This window comes from Clarias gariepinus, chromosome 2 (genome assembly GCF_024256425.1).
Source record: "Clarias gariepinus isolate MV-2021 ecotype Netherlands chromosome 2, CGAR_prim_01v2, whole genome shotgun sequence".
Taxonomy (NCBI): domain Eukaryota; kingdom Metazoa; phylum Chordata; class Actinopteri; order Siluriformes; family Clariidae; genus Clarias; species Clarias gariepinus.
In genome coordinates this window covers 13,024,556-13,041,795 of record NC_071101.1, presented here as the reverse complement: position 1 = coordinate 13,041,795, position 17,240 = coordinate 13,024,556, and positions in this window count along the sequence as shown.

Sequence of the window (17,240 nt, the reverse complement as noted above, 5' to 3'; positions counted from 1 at the left end):
GTCTCAGTGTGGAGTTTCACACATTACAGTACATTTACATTTACGGCATTCGGCAGACGCCCTCCTCCAGAGCAACTTGCAGAATGCTTTGAAGTTTCTAGCAATAAACACATCCTGGCACTGGTTCACAGGCACAAAGAGTATCTTCAGTTTAGGGATCAGGTTAGGTATTTTTTTTTATTGCTAATTGAAGTACTTTAGGAAGTCCTAGACTGCCAGAGACACAGTTATTTGGATATCTAGAATAAGTTCGTTCCACCACCTAGGTGTAAAAACTAAACTTCCTTGTACCCTTAGAGATACAGCAACATCACACATTCTCCCTGTGTCTGTCTGGGTTTGTTATGGGTTCTTTCGTGTCTACCAAATTCACAAAACCATGCCAGTATGTGAACTGGCTATGCTAAAATATCTCAATGTGTCAATCAGTGGGTGTAATATGGTAATGTCCAGGGTGCACTTCTGCCTGCATGTGGTGGATAAGGTGATTAGTGAAGATACTACATACTTTAATGATGTTTGTGGACTCTTTGACTGTGTAACTCTTTCCAATACTTTTCACAGCTTACTGATTCTTGCAAATAGATTATAACTCAGCCAGATGCATTCTCTAAAGCAATACACAAAACTGAGTGTGTTGTGATAAAACTACTTCAAACTACTTTTCTATGGTGTTTATTGTCCTGCAAGAAGATAAATCCAAGTTTTACTATTCCAAAATAGAGTTACACTTTTTTGCTTTCAAAAACCATGAAAGATATGAGCTTTTGCTTGTCACTGTATCCTGGATTTGATAGGATACATTTTGATCTTCTTTTCTAACGGCTCCCACACCATCCTCTGAGAGAACACTGAATTATCCGTGCAGACGGTGCTTACTCTAATTACCAAATAGCTGCTGCTTTTAAGCCTCAAGCTCTATTGATCAGGCGGAATGAGTGTCTGAAAGTAAAAATGTGTAGAAAAAGAGAAAAATTATGGGTAGGTTCTGAAGCACCAATTATTCCGGCTATAGGGCCATATTTAACTAGTCTCTTGTAGTTTTTAGCGTTTATCAGACTTCACCTCAATTTCCCTTCTCATTTTAATCAACACAGTGATGAAAGGCAAAAGTTTATTTTTATGTACGGTCCTCATACAGCATGGGAATACGGCACGGTGGGGTAGTGGTTAGCACTGTCGCCTTGCACCTCCAGAGTCCGGGTTCGATTTCCGTCTCTGTGTGCATGGAGTTAGCATTGTCTTCCTGTGCTTGGTGGGTACCTCTTGGTACTCCGGTTTCCTCCCACAGTCCAAAGACATGCAGATTAGGCTAATTGATGTTACCCAAATTGCCTGTAGTGTGTGTGTTCTGTAATGGATTGGCACTCTATCCAGAGTGTAATCTCCTGGGGTAGACTCCAGGCCTCCTGTATAAAGGACAAAGGTAATCTTAGGGTCCTAGCCAATAGATCCATTAAGTCTAGTCAATAGATTCTTAAAGCGTGTAGTACATAAGGGAGCTAATTATATTAGTATCATTAGGTTAGAAAAGTACTTTTGCAGAGGTGTTTATAATAGTGAAAGCAATGTCTGATAAAATAATACGCTCCATTTACATTTACATTTAGGCAGAGGCTCTTATCCAGAGCTACTTACAAAACGTGCTTTGAAGTTTCCAGCATTGGATAGATTCTTACACTAGGTTAATCAATGGTGATAATGATGCTAACAGCTAACTTATTTCTTCAATGAAATTTAACATTCAGTAAGTACCAAAATACAAACAAACAAAAAGTATACAACAAATACATCACAGCTTTTGCAGATCATTTTCACTGGAAATCTACCAATATCTACAGATCTACTGAAGTAGTCAAAGAAGTTGAGAAAGTGCGACACACAGATGAGAACATCAATCCCAATGCAGACACGGCGCTCCAAAACCAATTTAAATTTGATAGATATTTGGAATACTTTTAAGGGGAAAGCTGGCTGGTCAGGGCAAGATGGTGTCCATCCCGCTCAGAAAGGTGCTGCATGGCTCATCATAGTCTCCGAACAGGCCTAGTTAATCAGTGACAAACAGCCCAACCAGAGCGACTGTTAGCTGCACTGAGTCATTACTCAAATCTGCTTCAGTAATCTAATCAGCGTAAATCTAGTCTATCCCAAATACACAGCCATCACCTCTGATGTTAGAACTCTCCTATTTTATTCCCTGTGTTGCTTGACTGTATTATAGCTTTTGATACCACTAATCATATTATTCTCTTAACAGGAGTTAGAGGGACGGCGCTCTTTGACTGATTGTTATCAGTTTGAAGATGAAAATAGTGACTTTTCTTTGCATGCTAAAGTAAAGCTTTGTGTTCTGTTTTAGACCCACTGCTATTCTCTCTCTATATATAATTCCTCTGAATAACATAATTCATAAACATTGCATACATTTCCAACCACAAAGATAACTTAGAATGCATGAATACAAACAGTTTTCCTGTGATGGCTTGCAGGCTGCAATCTCATGGATAGTTTAAGGACTGAAACTGCCACAAACAGTTTTAAAAGTTTCCATCCATGAATAGTTGGTAACCCCCTCTAAAGTGGATATTCAGTATCAACTCGAACACATTTCCTATTACACAGTTACAATTTTGACTTCGGAGCATGCAGAGGACGGGTTCATTTTCGGGTCTGCTTCCTCTCAAAGTGTCCTCATCATTTCATCTCAGGAACTTATTCAGTGCCACCCTCAACTCACAAGGTATCAGAGGTGTCAAATCCAGGTGCCATGAGTAAAAGTCCTCCCCAGGATTTTGTTCCATGGAACAAAATCCTGGGGAGGACTTTTACTCATGGCACCTGGATTTGATGACACATCTGCAAGGTATACATTTTTAAGAATTCATATCCAAACTTTTTATTCCTTTAAAGCTGCTTTGTGATATTCACTTTTTTTTTTCTGGTTGGTTCTGTCCTCTCCATCCTCTAATGTTATGAACATAGCAGACATGTGGTTAGTTGATGCTTGAATAGACGTTATACATCATATACACCTGTACTAGGATAGGGAGCTGTCACTAAGTATTGATGTAAAACTAAAACTGTAAACCTGTAAAGTTTTTGTATTGTTATTATAAAGTTTCTCACGAACTTCAGTAATCTTTGTAATTAATAAAGTTTTCTGTGCAACACTACTCAACGCTGCCATTATTTTCTGGATGAGTCATTTTCTTTATTAAAACTCAAAAAGCATATTATTGATACTAAATTGCAAACCTTGAATAACCACAAACACAGCCCGAGGCTGATATATCCATTGTGACAAGAAGGTGTCATTGTAGCTTTTTGCAAAAATCACACGAAATTCACAGATACAACACAGACAATTTTAATATTATATTTTTGCAGTTTGTGTTTTTATCACCCTTGTGACTCCGAGACAAACATGCACAAAATATTCTCAATTTTTAACATTTCTTGCTTGTTTCATGAAAAAAAAAAAAAAAAACTGCAAAAATGGAGTTTTTTCTTTGCTGTGAAGCTGTTCACACTTTTTGTGGTCTAAAGTCTTCAGAAAAATGATTAAACAACCTGTAATTATGTTCTTATTGAATTCCTGCAGAAATGGAAAGTTGGATGAAACACAAAACAAGCATCTTGGTTAAAAGTGTTTTCTGTTCCTGTTTCAGAATTGGGACATGTTGAAATTCTCCATATACAATTTTATATAGAGAAAACACAATAATATTATTTTAAAATGTAGTCACGATGGTGTGTTGATTGCAGTTGAGTGATGAAAAGAGTTGTGGAATGAGCAGGAATTGAACACTGTAGAGCCAGACAATTAGGGTGAGGAATGTGTGTAGGTAATTTGATATTCTTAGAAAGCACTTTGTCCTGGTCAGGGTTGTAGTGAACCCAGAGCCGCTCACAGGAACACTCATGTAAGGGGTAACACACTCTAAATAGCACCTGGCAACATTCACACACATACTTATCTTAGCCAGTTCACTTAAGTAACTTGTTTTTTGGAAGGTATGAGGAAATCCACGAACATATTGGGGGAACATGCAGAACTTCTCTTTCTTCCTCTTTTTTCCTTACTGGGAGTAAACTGAGCTTATGAATGTGCCCTGGGCTGTAAGGTGGCACAATAAGCAGCAACAAGGTGGTATTGATGAGTTCCATCATTTCTGAGATGAGATTGTATTACATATTATTTTTTGTTACTCCAAACTCCAAATGAATCGCTATCATTATCTACTAGCATCTGTTCTCATCCTGAGAGAACATAGTGATTAGCATCATTCGTTCATTCATTCATTCATTCATTCATTCATTCATTTATTATTTATTTACACAGCTTATCCTGTGGGTCACAGTGGGCCTGGGAACCTAGGGGACAAGTTGAGGGACACCCTGTACTGGGTGCCAAGCCATTGCAGGGGACAAGCACACACACACTCACACCTCCATACATACTGTACACTATGGGCCAATCAACCAACATGTCTTTGGACAGTGGGAGAAAACCAGAGTGCCTGCTGGAAACCCACCAAGCATTGGGTGAACCAACTCTGGGGATGTGAGACAACAGTGCTGGCCAGTAATCCACCAGACCACCTCAGTACATACATATACTTCAAATTATATAAGATGATTGTATTATATCAGATTCTCTGGGGTTTCTTTTTTTAATTCTGAGATCACTGTCTCGGCTACGCTACATTGCTCCTAATTGTAAATATGGGTTTGCATGGTGCTCTGTGATGGACTGGTGAATAGTGTTACCTCCCACCTAGTGTTACCAGGATAAGTTACAATCGAGGCCAGAATTAAATACAGTGAATGAAAAATAATTGTTGATTTAAAATGGTCACGATGGTGTGTTGATTGCAGTTGAGTGATAAAAAGAGTTGTGGAATGAGCAGGAGTTGAACACTGTAGAGCCAGACAATTAGGGTGAGGAATGTGTGTATGTAATTTAATATTCTTAGAAAGCACTTTGTCCTGGTCAGGGTTGTAGTGAACCCTGTCATGTAAGGAGTAACACACTTTAAATGGCACTGCCAGTCTGCCAGTCTGCCAGTCTTAAAAAACCTAATTACTTTATATAATATTTTATATGTATAGCAAATAATAACCCAAACACTCCAGAAGGGGAATGTATATTGCAAATTTAGGAAACGGGCTAATTTAAAATAAATCTAAGTGTAAGGAAATGGCATTAGGGAATGTCCTGATCTAAAATGAGTGGAGGTTCCCGCCCATCCAGGGCAAACGAAATAAAACTTACCAGAAAGGAAAGTACCTGTTTGGCAACCTCACCTACTCGCAGTAGCTGTGTTTACTGTAAATGATGTTCCTCCTGGTCTGAATCCAGGTCTGTTTCTTAACCCAACATATCTTTCAGACTTTAAACACACCCAGGCTGTGTGACTCAGTGTTGTTTTTCACTGATACAAAACAGGATGCTTTTTAATACACCCACAAAATTCAAACAAGGCTCATATGATGTGAAAGAATCCAAACAGAAGCCATGTAACAGTTTATTATTAACACATGTCGCGATTCAGTCGCATGCTTTATAAGTCATGCGTAAATTGAACAACAATGCCAGAACGTACACTGTTAAGTGAAAATAACTTCAGGGAGGATATGTTTTGCCTGTGTGTTTATAGTTTTGTTTTCACGCTAAGATTACATTAAGGGTTTGAGAGGTGTTTATTGAGTATGGTGCAAGAGCTCATATGTATCCTGTCGCACACTTAAGGAGTTACGTTCATCTTTTATTTATGGGAATCTTTAATGTTAAACCTGTTTAATGTTGATCTAAACAAAAATCAACCACAATATTAAACATTACAATGTAACAAAATTGATGTTTATTCAAATTGATCCCTCCCTCCCTTAGATGTTAAAGATTTCAAAGAGCTTGTATTTAATATTATAAATACAAGTTTACTAGAAGTTCCTCCTGACCAACCCCCCACCCCCACCCACTTGAGATAAGTTTTAAAAAAAATTGTTTCAGAACCAAAAATGATTATCAAATAAACTTATTCTAACTGACAAACTTTATTACAGTTCCATACCGCTAGTGGACCTTATAATTTATTGAATGAATTTTGTACAACATTATCTCAATAGAGATTCCTTGCTTAAATAATTCCTTGTGTCATTTCTTTGTCAGTCCTTTCGTACCTTTTGTTAGTAGAACATTGTTATGGTGCCAATTTTTTTCTTCTTAAGGATCAGTGGTGTACATAAAAAAAAAACATTGTTTGCACCCTAAGAAACAAAATGTACTGACTCGTTTTCTTTGGTAGTATTTTATAAGTTGTAATTAAAATGTCAAAAAGCTCCTAATGCCAAAGTTGAGTAGACTTTTGTATGTGAGACAGGTATGAATTGGGCTAGATTAAGCGTTAGTCAGAGCCTTTCAGAACAATGCAGCTTTTTGAGCTGTGACACTGTGGCATTTAAGGCTTAGTGGAATGCAGCAAACACTGCCTGGGAGGCGGAAACATGTTAAAAATGTGCTGTTGTTACTCTCAGAGAGAAACTGTTTTGCTGACGGAATCAGGATCACCTGATTACTTGGGATTTTCCTTAAAACTTTGTGTATCTTTTTTTTTTTTTTTTAAATGCACTCTTGAATAAAAAGTTTCAGGGAGGACAGAAAACAGGAAATTTAGTTTACTCATTTAGTAAATTAGTTCTACTGAACAGTTACATCAATTATTTCTTTCATTTATTTATTTCATTTATTTACTACTTTGTGTTTGGAGTTATGCCCATTAAAAAAAAAAACATCTGTAAAAAAATAAATAAAAAAGGTGTGTGTTAGTGTTTGTTTTCAACCCACATGTACTGTACTGTACGGACAAAGCAGGCACGTGTTTCTGTGTTTGGCTACAGATAAAGTCTATTTTAGTCAACAGCTCAAACCCTTTCCATTATCAACATTCAGGAACACTGTGTCATTGAACAACAAGGGATTTAGAGATTTTAACAGCTTTACATTGACAATACTGTATTCATGTATGTTAAAATAATTCCTTTATCCTCATCCTATCTCAGGTTTTCTATTGGCTTATGCTTTAGCCTTGTTAACTCCTGATAAAACACAAATACAACATGATTAACTCTAAACATGAACTTTCTTCTAAAAAGTATCTGTGGTCTGACCACTGGTGGTTTGCATACATGCATGCCTCAGGCTGTCCGCACTAAAAAGAGAACAAAATACTTACAAAAGTCCTGAAAGTACAAAATATAAATAATTTTCTGATCCAATCACCCTGTGCTCCCAGAGTTACATAAAACAGTAAAGAGACCAAAGATCAAGGATCATCCTCTGATGTACTGTCATCTGGAATCAGAAACAAAAGCATAAAATGATATTAATAATAAAAGTAAAAAAGTAAAAAAAAAAAAAGTTACTCTGGATAAGGACATGTGCCAAATGCTCTAAATGTAAATGTAGTCTATGGCGTATGGAATATATATTTATGAACAGTATAATATATAATATAAAGTGTCATAAAATTACCAGTGATATAAAATCTATGAAATATCCGACTATACAGACACAAACCTTTCATTTGATGGAAAAACAAAAACGCAATAATAATAAAAGAAATCAATAAGGAATAATAACAACAAAGGAGTTCTGAGCACTCATGCTTGGACCACTGATTAGAGCATATTGTTCCATCCATCCACCTAAGAATTTCTGTAGTCCAACAAGGAACCATCGATGCCAGTGGTGATTACCATTGTATTTATTCCCATTGTATGAGCATGGTAGGACCTCCGGTCAACATTCACTATGGGTAATTTGGGAATGGCAACGAGCCTAATCATTATGTCTTTGTGAAGTCTTAGGTCTTGGTTTATTTTTTATTTTTATTTTTTTTCACTACAAAGTGGTTAAACAACCTCCCCGATGTAATGCATCGCCTGAGGCAGGTAATTTAGCAAGAATTTATTACTGCCTTAATGAATTGCATACAGATGTTTGTTTGAGACAACATACTGATTAGTTGCTTGTTATCTAACATTTACTAAAGTGAAATCTGTCTGAATATTTCAAGTAAACTTTCTAGTAATCAACAGAGACTGATGACAAAAACGTGAAAATTGTTTGATATAGTCGTGATTAACCAATATTTTAAGATTAACCATCATATCTCTTATACACAATATAATTCCAATGTGTTCAACTTTCAATAGAAAGTTCAATGAAACCACATTGGTATATGTCTCAAATTAATGGGTTTTGTCTATATAGCTGGATATTTCACATATTTTATGTCTCTGATAATGTTGATAATGTTAACACAGTGAAATATTTAAAATCATTAGGCTTATTTTCCTCATAATTTAAATCCAATTTGCAGTTTTTGCATCCAGTTTAAATTAAACTGAGTCTTTCTGACAAGCAACTCTCAACAATGTCATTTCATTAAATAATGTGAAAAGAATGAATACTGAGGCTTTGGTGCCACCTAGTGATGAAAATTGACACTACAGGAAGAGTTGAAACTTTCCAGCCTACTAGGATAAAAACAAACAAACAAAAAAAAACATTTTTAAGTCTTTAAGTGCACTTTAGTGACATCTAGTGGTCAAACATAAAACAGTGGAATGAAGAGAAAAATAAGTCATTCTTGATGTAAGTCACTCATTCACTTAATCACTCACTCATTGTTTATACCACTTAATCCTGTATTCAGGGTCGCGGGGAGCCTATCCCAGGAAACTTGGTATATCCTGGACGAGGTGCCAATCCATTGCAGGGTACACACATACACACACCTACACGCCAGGGAGAACTTGGGGACACCAATCAGCCTAATCTGCATGTCTTTGGACTGTGGAAGGAAACCGGAGTACCTGGAGGAAACCCACCAAGCACGGGGAGAACATGGGTAAACTCTGTGCACACAGACCAGAGGCAGGAATTGAACCTAGACCCTGGAGATGCAAAGCAACAGTGTTAATCACTGTGTGTTAAGTATGTATCCAATGATGTAAACATTGAAGCACTTTTTGTAAGTCGCTCTGGATAAGAGCGTCTGCCAAATGCCTAAATGTAAATGAATTGTAAATGTAATCACTAAAACCACCGTGTCGCCTGATGTAAGCCAAATCAAATTAAATAATTCTTAACAGTGTATTCCCTTAAAGATAGACTTAAACTTTAAATAATAGACTATAAGTTAGTTATAAGTCCAGAACTATCTCTACCCTGGTTATCTCCCTGTACATGTTTACCATGTTCCTCATAAAAGTTGTACACTCAGAGAAAAAAAGAGTACCTAGATTCCTTTAGGGTTTATTTTCATACAGTGTAAACAGAAAGGTTTCAGACTTGTTTTCCACATTTTGTTATTTTTCACACTTACTTCAAATTACTTGTTTCCTTCGTCATTCCACGCAGAACACGCCATAATAATTAAAAAACATAAAGTAAAACAGGTGTTCAGAGTGTTTTGCTAATTTATATCTAAAAAACACCCCTAAAATATCCCAGTTCACAATTATAATTCCTCCCTTTACAAGTATTTAAGTCCTTTGTTATGACACTTGCAATTGAGCTCTGATGCATCCTGCTCTTGTCAGTGGTCCTTCCACCTGTGCCTAACTGAATTCACTGGAAATAGTTCAGAAAGGCACAAATCTAAGTACATAAGATATCACAGTAAATGATGTATTTCGGAATGGAAACAAATACGTTGTATATCTTACATCATCATTATTACTATTAATTATTACCTAAATGAGGATGGGTTCCCTGTTGAGTCTGGTTCCTCTCAAGGTTTCTTCCTATTGCCATCTCACAGAGTTTTTCCGTGCCACTGTCGCCCTCGGCTTGCTCATCAGGGACTATCTAATCATTCTAAATCATCTTCTTACACATTCCATTCTCGTTCTCGCAGAAATTTCTGCAGCCCTAGACTGAGTCCTACTTTCCGCTCTGGGCTTTATCTAGACCCAGATCCAGTTTCACTCCTAGTCCCAGTGTCAGTGTAATTGATGATGTCTCTGTGTTCCTGTGTCCCTGTCTGTCTCTCTCTCTCTCTCTCTCTCTCTCACACACACACACACACACACACACACACACACACACACACACACACCGTGTGTGTGTGTGTGTGCGCGTGTGTGCGTGTATATATATATATATATATATATATATATATATATATATAAACACACACACACAGAGTCTGCCGAGTCTGCCCCCCAAAAAAAACTATAACCAAAAAAATGTATATACTATATTTTTAAACTATTTATAAATAGTTATTTATATGAATTTATTTCTAAAAATAACATACTGATATACGTATATTATTATTATTATTATTATATTAATATACATCATACTATTGTTAGTGTTTATATATTCCCTCCATATGACATGCTTAGGTCTCAGTGTTCAGATCTTTACTGTGATTATTTTCTCCTGATTTGGATCAGTGTATGCGTGCAATCAGCTATATGCTTTCTCAGCAGTTATGCTTAGCTGTCATTGGTTATCAGTATTCCTTTGGAGCGGATAGGGTTAACAGCCTGGCTCAAGGTCCTTGCTCAAGTGCTCAGCAGTGGCTGCTTAATGGTGCTGGGCCTCAGCAACCCAGAGCTTTAACTGTGTAGTCACTAATGCCCCTACAGGATAATCCGGGAATGTCTTGGTCAAAAGCTAGGATAAAATCAGGATACCATTTGCAATGATTCAGATGCAACAGTTCTCTCCTTATGAGGCCCCAACATTTGCTTGATGCACAAGTTTCCAAACCAGGTGCATTAAGTACCCTTTGTCATGCACATTTTAATGTTTTCCCTACTCTAACACACCTGGCATTCAGTCAGGAATACATGTTAATTATCGGATTAGCTGGATTAGGGAAGGTTGTTATATGTATACGACAGGGAGTACTCCAGGAACAGAGAAGAGATCCTGTAAGTTACTACAGTACATACATCCATTTACTGTACAATTTAATTCACTCACTATGACACTTTTTATGTCATAACCTGTATTTTAGGGCAGAAATACATAAATTGTTTTGGTGTGGAAGTAATTACTGGGACTGACAGGAAAAGGCAGCATTTCTATTAAGCAAAATGTTAAGGTTCAAAAGTTTCAGCGAGGCAATACTCTGTATTCAGTGTGCAGCAAAGATAGGTTTGTTTCCTTGTGTTTGGTGTTTGCAAGATGGCTTTTCCTCCAATGTTGTACTCTACCTCAGGATTGCAACCACAACCACAATGCATTTTCTTTTTTTCTCTGGTGTTTATATATTTCACGTAGTGCAAAAGGACAGAATGTACAGAAGAACCCACAACCTATGTGGTCATTACTAAAAATGTAAATACGATGGTGTTTGGGAGAAAGGATTAGCTGTTTTGTTCTCTTCATAGTAATCCCTGACGTCAAAAACCTTGCGGTTAGAAGTAACAACACACCCTGCTGTAAACAGTCTGTTAGTACATGCAAATGCTGTAATTACCCTTCACTGTAGCTTACGAAAGTCTCTTTTAACATACACTTTACTTACTGTATATCACCCCATAACTCTTTATTTTGAACTGATTGAGCTAATTGTGCATTAACATGTTTTCTATTTCCCAATAAACATACAGTTTGTCATATGTGAACAATTAATTTAATTTGTGCAATTTTTGAATGTGAAATAAGAGTACTTTATATTTCCTGGTAACTTAACTTAACAGCGTAAGGTTTAAAGGCTTCGTATTTCGCTTTTTAAAGGGGACAATTACAAACATCTGTGTTCTCTTTTCTGAGGAAAACTTCTGTAATTTTAAACTGGAATAGTCATGGTTCGTGGTTTTGCTTTACCAGATTTATAGTGTCATTACCGAAGAGTGCATGAACGCCGGGTGATATCAATGCAAATAGATGAATTTAGCACCTGCAGTGTGATTTCACTGCCTGGAGGAAAATGTTGAGAATGGTGAATTACAGTGCCGATATTAATATATGACAGCTCATTTTTATTATTTAAAGAAACTAATAAAACCATTTATGACATCTTTAAAAGAATTATTTTCTTAAAATAATGACTGGCTACCTCAAAGTAATGAAAATACTTTTCAAATTATGATGTAATATTACCACATGAAAGCTTTTGTGTTTTAATATTCTAGATATTATATGAGATATTTGTGGCACACTAGTATAATAGATGCCAAAAAATGAAATGAAAAATAGTTTAAAAAATAATAATTTGCCTTATGAACAAAAAAAAATCAATTATACATCCCTGGTTCAAGTCAAACTTGGACTTTTGATTGTGCAGAATAACAGAACACAGTTATGAGAGTAAAACCTCCCTTAATTTCTCTATATAATCCGCTGCTACACTAATGCACTTATCCCAGTGTTTTACTAGTGCTTGGATACCATCAAGATCAATATGCTGGAGCCGTGATTTTGATCATGGACTGCCTCATGGACTTGATCATGTCTAAAACACTGGCCTCCCGGGAACTCCTTTGATGGCCCAAACATGTGGAAATGGCTTAAAGCTAGGTCAGGACTGTACAGGGGATGTGGCAATAACTCCCAGTTGAGTTTCTATAATTGACTGATGAATCCCGGATCCTCCGTCAGGATCATCATTCATGGATATATGACCTTTTTTTAAAACATTTGCACCATTCATTCGCACTGTGGCTAAGAGGTCTCATTACTGTAATATGGTTAAAGCCTTCTGTAAATGTCAATGGGTTTTATAACTTTATTCACAAGAAATTAAATCATAAGTGCTGGTTTGCCTCTAACTCCCTTTATACATTCTTTTTAATGTTTTATAGATTGTCTCATAGTCTTTATTCCGCATAATACTTGAGTGACTTTACATATTTGTGTGCTTGAATGATAAAAATGATCATAGTCATACAAATTCAGAATCAACTTAGCAAAACAAAACAAAAATATTATATTGACATGGAGTCATAATTTAAAGAAAAAGTACACAACAAAATTCCCTGTGTTGAATTGGTATACAGATCCAGTTGGAGCCATATTAACATCGAAAGTGTTAAATTAACACTGTGAATTTTATTTAAATATAAACACAAACACGTTTCCATGGTGCTTCTAATAGGCCTTCGCCATCTAAAGCCTCATCTTATCTTGAGTAAGTGAGCGAGGAGAAAATATGCAGAAATATCAGTATAGAACCATTGTGTGTGAGACAGATAAGGAGAAGGAAAGAGCACATATAGTATGTGGACATGAACTTATTCTAAAAGCTGATTCTCTGATGTGGTTTTATTTTAAACGTCTTTTTGGCCTCCAGTAAGGACGTCTCCTTGCTTAAGTGGTGCTGGCTGGAAGTAAATAACACAGGGCCCGGTTTAAGTCTTTAGGAGATTGTGTAGTCCATGTATTTATTTTAAACCATCATTGTTATCCGATGATTGGCAGCAATGACCCATAACATGCTCTAAAAGGAATATACTTTGTTGAGTATCCCAACTTTTTGCAATTCACTTGTACATACATTCAAACATCTTTACAGTAAAGGTAATTTTACAAAGAGTGCATGTCTTTAGACTAAAATCCCAAAAAACTCCAGGAGAACATGCAAACACCAGTTGAATTTACCAGATACCACAAGAATCAAATTGCCAACCCTGGAGGTGTGAGTTATCATTGCTAACCATCTGGCACATTACGCCATGGAAACTGTGTTCACAGGACCTCTTGGAGCTTATACACCTGGCTTAACCAGTTGAGCTACGATTGTATTTATGAATCTTCACCTGTACACTGCTGCATGTAATCACATTTAAACCAGCTGGCATTAAAATCCCACCCAAAATTTTTTTTGCAGTTGCTGGACAGGTTCTATTTCCTTCTTTGTAACGTCCATGTTTGAGAAATTGCTTGAAAAACTAAAACTTGCTTTATCACTCCACTGAGTGTTTGTAATAGAGTGCAATGAAGACCTCTAACAGATTTTATCACCCCTTCATTTGGTCTGTTCTAGTAATGTTTTTTCTACTTTATGTGGTTCCAGTGATTGTACCTAATGGCTCAAAAAATTTTAAAATGCTAAAAGAACAGCTTATATACACTATAATGCTCAGACTACATGAGGACAAAGTGGAAGCTATTCAGAACAGCTCATTAACCTGGAATAGACCAGTTCTTTTTCTAAGTGTTGTAAGGTTAATCCTTAATTTGCCAGCCGGTCTATACCACAAACAAATGAGACACCACAAAGGTGGAAATGTATGTGAGCTGGTGGAGATGATAAAGGAGTATAACAAGTTATTCCAGGTATTTAAACCATCTCTGTACTTACACCGTGTAGTCCAGACTTTCCCATTTTGGTGAAGGACAAATGACTAGATTCATATCTGTTCCATAAATTATTACTGTGGAAGAAGAGGTATTTAATTATTGAAAAGGATTGGGCTTTGGATGACTTGAAGTATTTTGTACTACGTGGGTGTCCAGCCATTTTTGTTAGAGGCCAGATGAAACGAATTGTGGAGGATGTCCCAGTCCTTATTTCAAACGGAAATGAAAGTCAAACTAGATTAACATCACTAACACTGCATTTTTATTCAGGTGATTAACTTAGTAGATTTTAAGCACTTTCTGCTGAACGCCCATCAGCTTTGTGCTAATAAAGATTTTGCAGATTTTGCACTTTTTAATGGAGTGAATAATGTTTTGCTTGGAACAGAACATTTATTATCAAGTCAGGTATAAATCTTGTTGGGAATATCAACACTCATATGTGGAGCCAAACAAAATAATCTCATCAAACTTGACTGAATAAATGTATTAAATGTATAAATAAAGAAGCAAATGTATATGCTTTCCCCTATTCTTACTGTACATTTAGCGTTTAACAGATGCATTCATCCTAAATTTTTTACCATAACATATTCTCTTATAGTTTAATGGGAGGAGAATTAAGTAAACCATCAAGATGAAAGCCTTTTACATGAGCTAAGTGCATACTGGAAAGAAAACACACAAGACAAGAAAGATCTACAAGTAGAATTATGTTAATTCAAGTGCTTGGTGAAGCGGAACATCATTATTCTTTGTTTGAGGACTAAGTGACTTTGCTGTAGAGTGAAGGGAAGTTCATTTCACTACCAGGATATAAAACACTCCTGATGCATATTCACTTACACTTTCAGGTATGGTGGGTCATGTAACACAATGCTAAAGGCTCAGAGGGTGAGCAGTGTAAAGCGAGGTAAGAAAAGTGCATTACTGACATCCTGTTTCACTTGTACAAGCACTGCAGGATAATTGATTAAGTGGCCAAAGTATGTCCGATGATGCTATCTGAAGGCAGAAGACACCAACTAATACAGTATATAAATACATATAAGTAGTCATCACTCTCTTTGTAAAGGAAGCATTAAGACGTGACTTCTTAAATCAGTTTCTGTGGAACTTGTGCAAATGAATCCACCTGCTCATGTAAATATAGGAAGGTATACAATAACTATATAAGGAAGGTATACAGTAACTTCTATATATAGTATAATGCCCTGACAGCTATTAATAATATCTGTATTAAAGTTAAGATTCTTATCAAGTGATGTCCATAGTTGAAGATTACTTGATTATACAATTTATGGTTACTGTATGTAAGAGGAATAATTTTCTTTAATTTTCTTTCTCTTTTTGCCTCAAGGAGTTTTTCTTGCTACCGTCTCTGGCCTGCACATGCTTATAACTGCATACAACTGCCATATAATCTCAGTTACATTAACAACTACATTTGGAAAAAAAGGTAATTTTTATAAAAAGATTTTATATTCCTTTCACATTTCCTTACAATTTACTCATTTTAAACCTAGTGGGTGTGACAGAATTGAATGTTCACATGGCAGGCACACCAAGGAATGGCATTGTATATATTCTCTCTCTCTCTTTGTGATAAACCTGAGCTGTCTACATCCATAGACATCCAACTGTCAGAAAAGTTCTCGGAAGTTTTTTCTGTCTGTGCCATTCCACGAGCTCAAGCTCATAAATTTGCTGATGCAGATGATTTAGTCTCTACTTTTATGGCCCCCATGCTTGTGAATGAAAGGAAATCTGTTTTAAATTCAGATAAACTACAATTGCCGTAACGCGTGATAACCTTATCACTGATCAAAAAGTTGACGTCACTTTGCGTAAATGTTTTTCTTCTGTTGTTTCCCTAGAGGTGGCACAGGAGAGAAAAACTGCTTTTTGCATGGAGAATGGAGTGTTGATGCGTATGTAGGTGGTGCCCTGACACTTCAGATGATGCTGAATGGAATGTGGCAAGCCAAATTGTCGTTTCTGTTTGTTACAGACAGACCGTACTCTCTTTGGCTCATGACCATGATTTATCTGGGCACCTGGGTATCAAGAAAACATATAAACGATGATAGATCCCTGAACGTGTCAGACCTGTCAAGTTTTGAGTAAGCCAAACCAGACTATTGCGGAATAGCGGGGGCTCCATTAGTCCCCATAACCATTTTAAGGAAGTGTTTTAAGCGCGTTATTGTCAATTGTGTGGGTCCAATGCCCAAAACAAAAGCTGGTAATTAATATCTATTGACAATAATGTGCGTAGCGACTCGTTTTCCTGAGACCATTCCACTTCTGAAAATTTTGGCACCCGTGATAATTAAAGCACTTGTTTTTTTCATTATTTGGCCTGCCCACAGTTGTACAGACTGACCAAGGTACAAATTTCATGTCAAATGTTTTTGCTCAAGTGTTGAAAACTTAAAAAATGTCTCACAGGACTTTTCATACGAGTGCCCAGAAAGCCAATGAGCCCTGGAATGCTTTCACCAGACTCTAAAGGCTATGCTTTGCAAATATTGCCTGGATACAGGCAAGGATTGGGACGAGGGGACACCGTTGGTTTTGTTTGCTGTTAGAGAAACAGTGCAAGATAGTTTAAGATTTAGTCATGCAGATCTTGTGTTTGGTCACAGTGTTTGGTCACAGTGTGAGAGGTATGTAATTTTAACATGGGTCAAATTATATACCTGCTAGTCAGACCTGCCCGGCAACAGTGACACCTTGTCAAGCATGCTTGATATAATCTGAGTTTTTGTTTTTGCAGTCCTATTTTTTTTTTTTTTTGATAGGTAAATTTTGCATTTTGTTTTCTTTTGTCTTTTTGTGACAAATTCACAAAATATTCAACTGGAACCACATTTTTGGGGCTTTATTGTTACTTTATTGTTTTGGC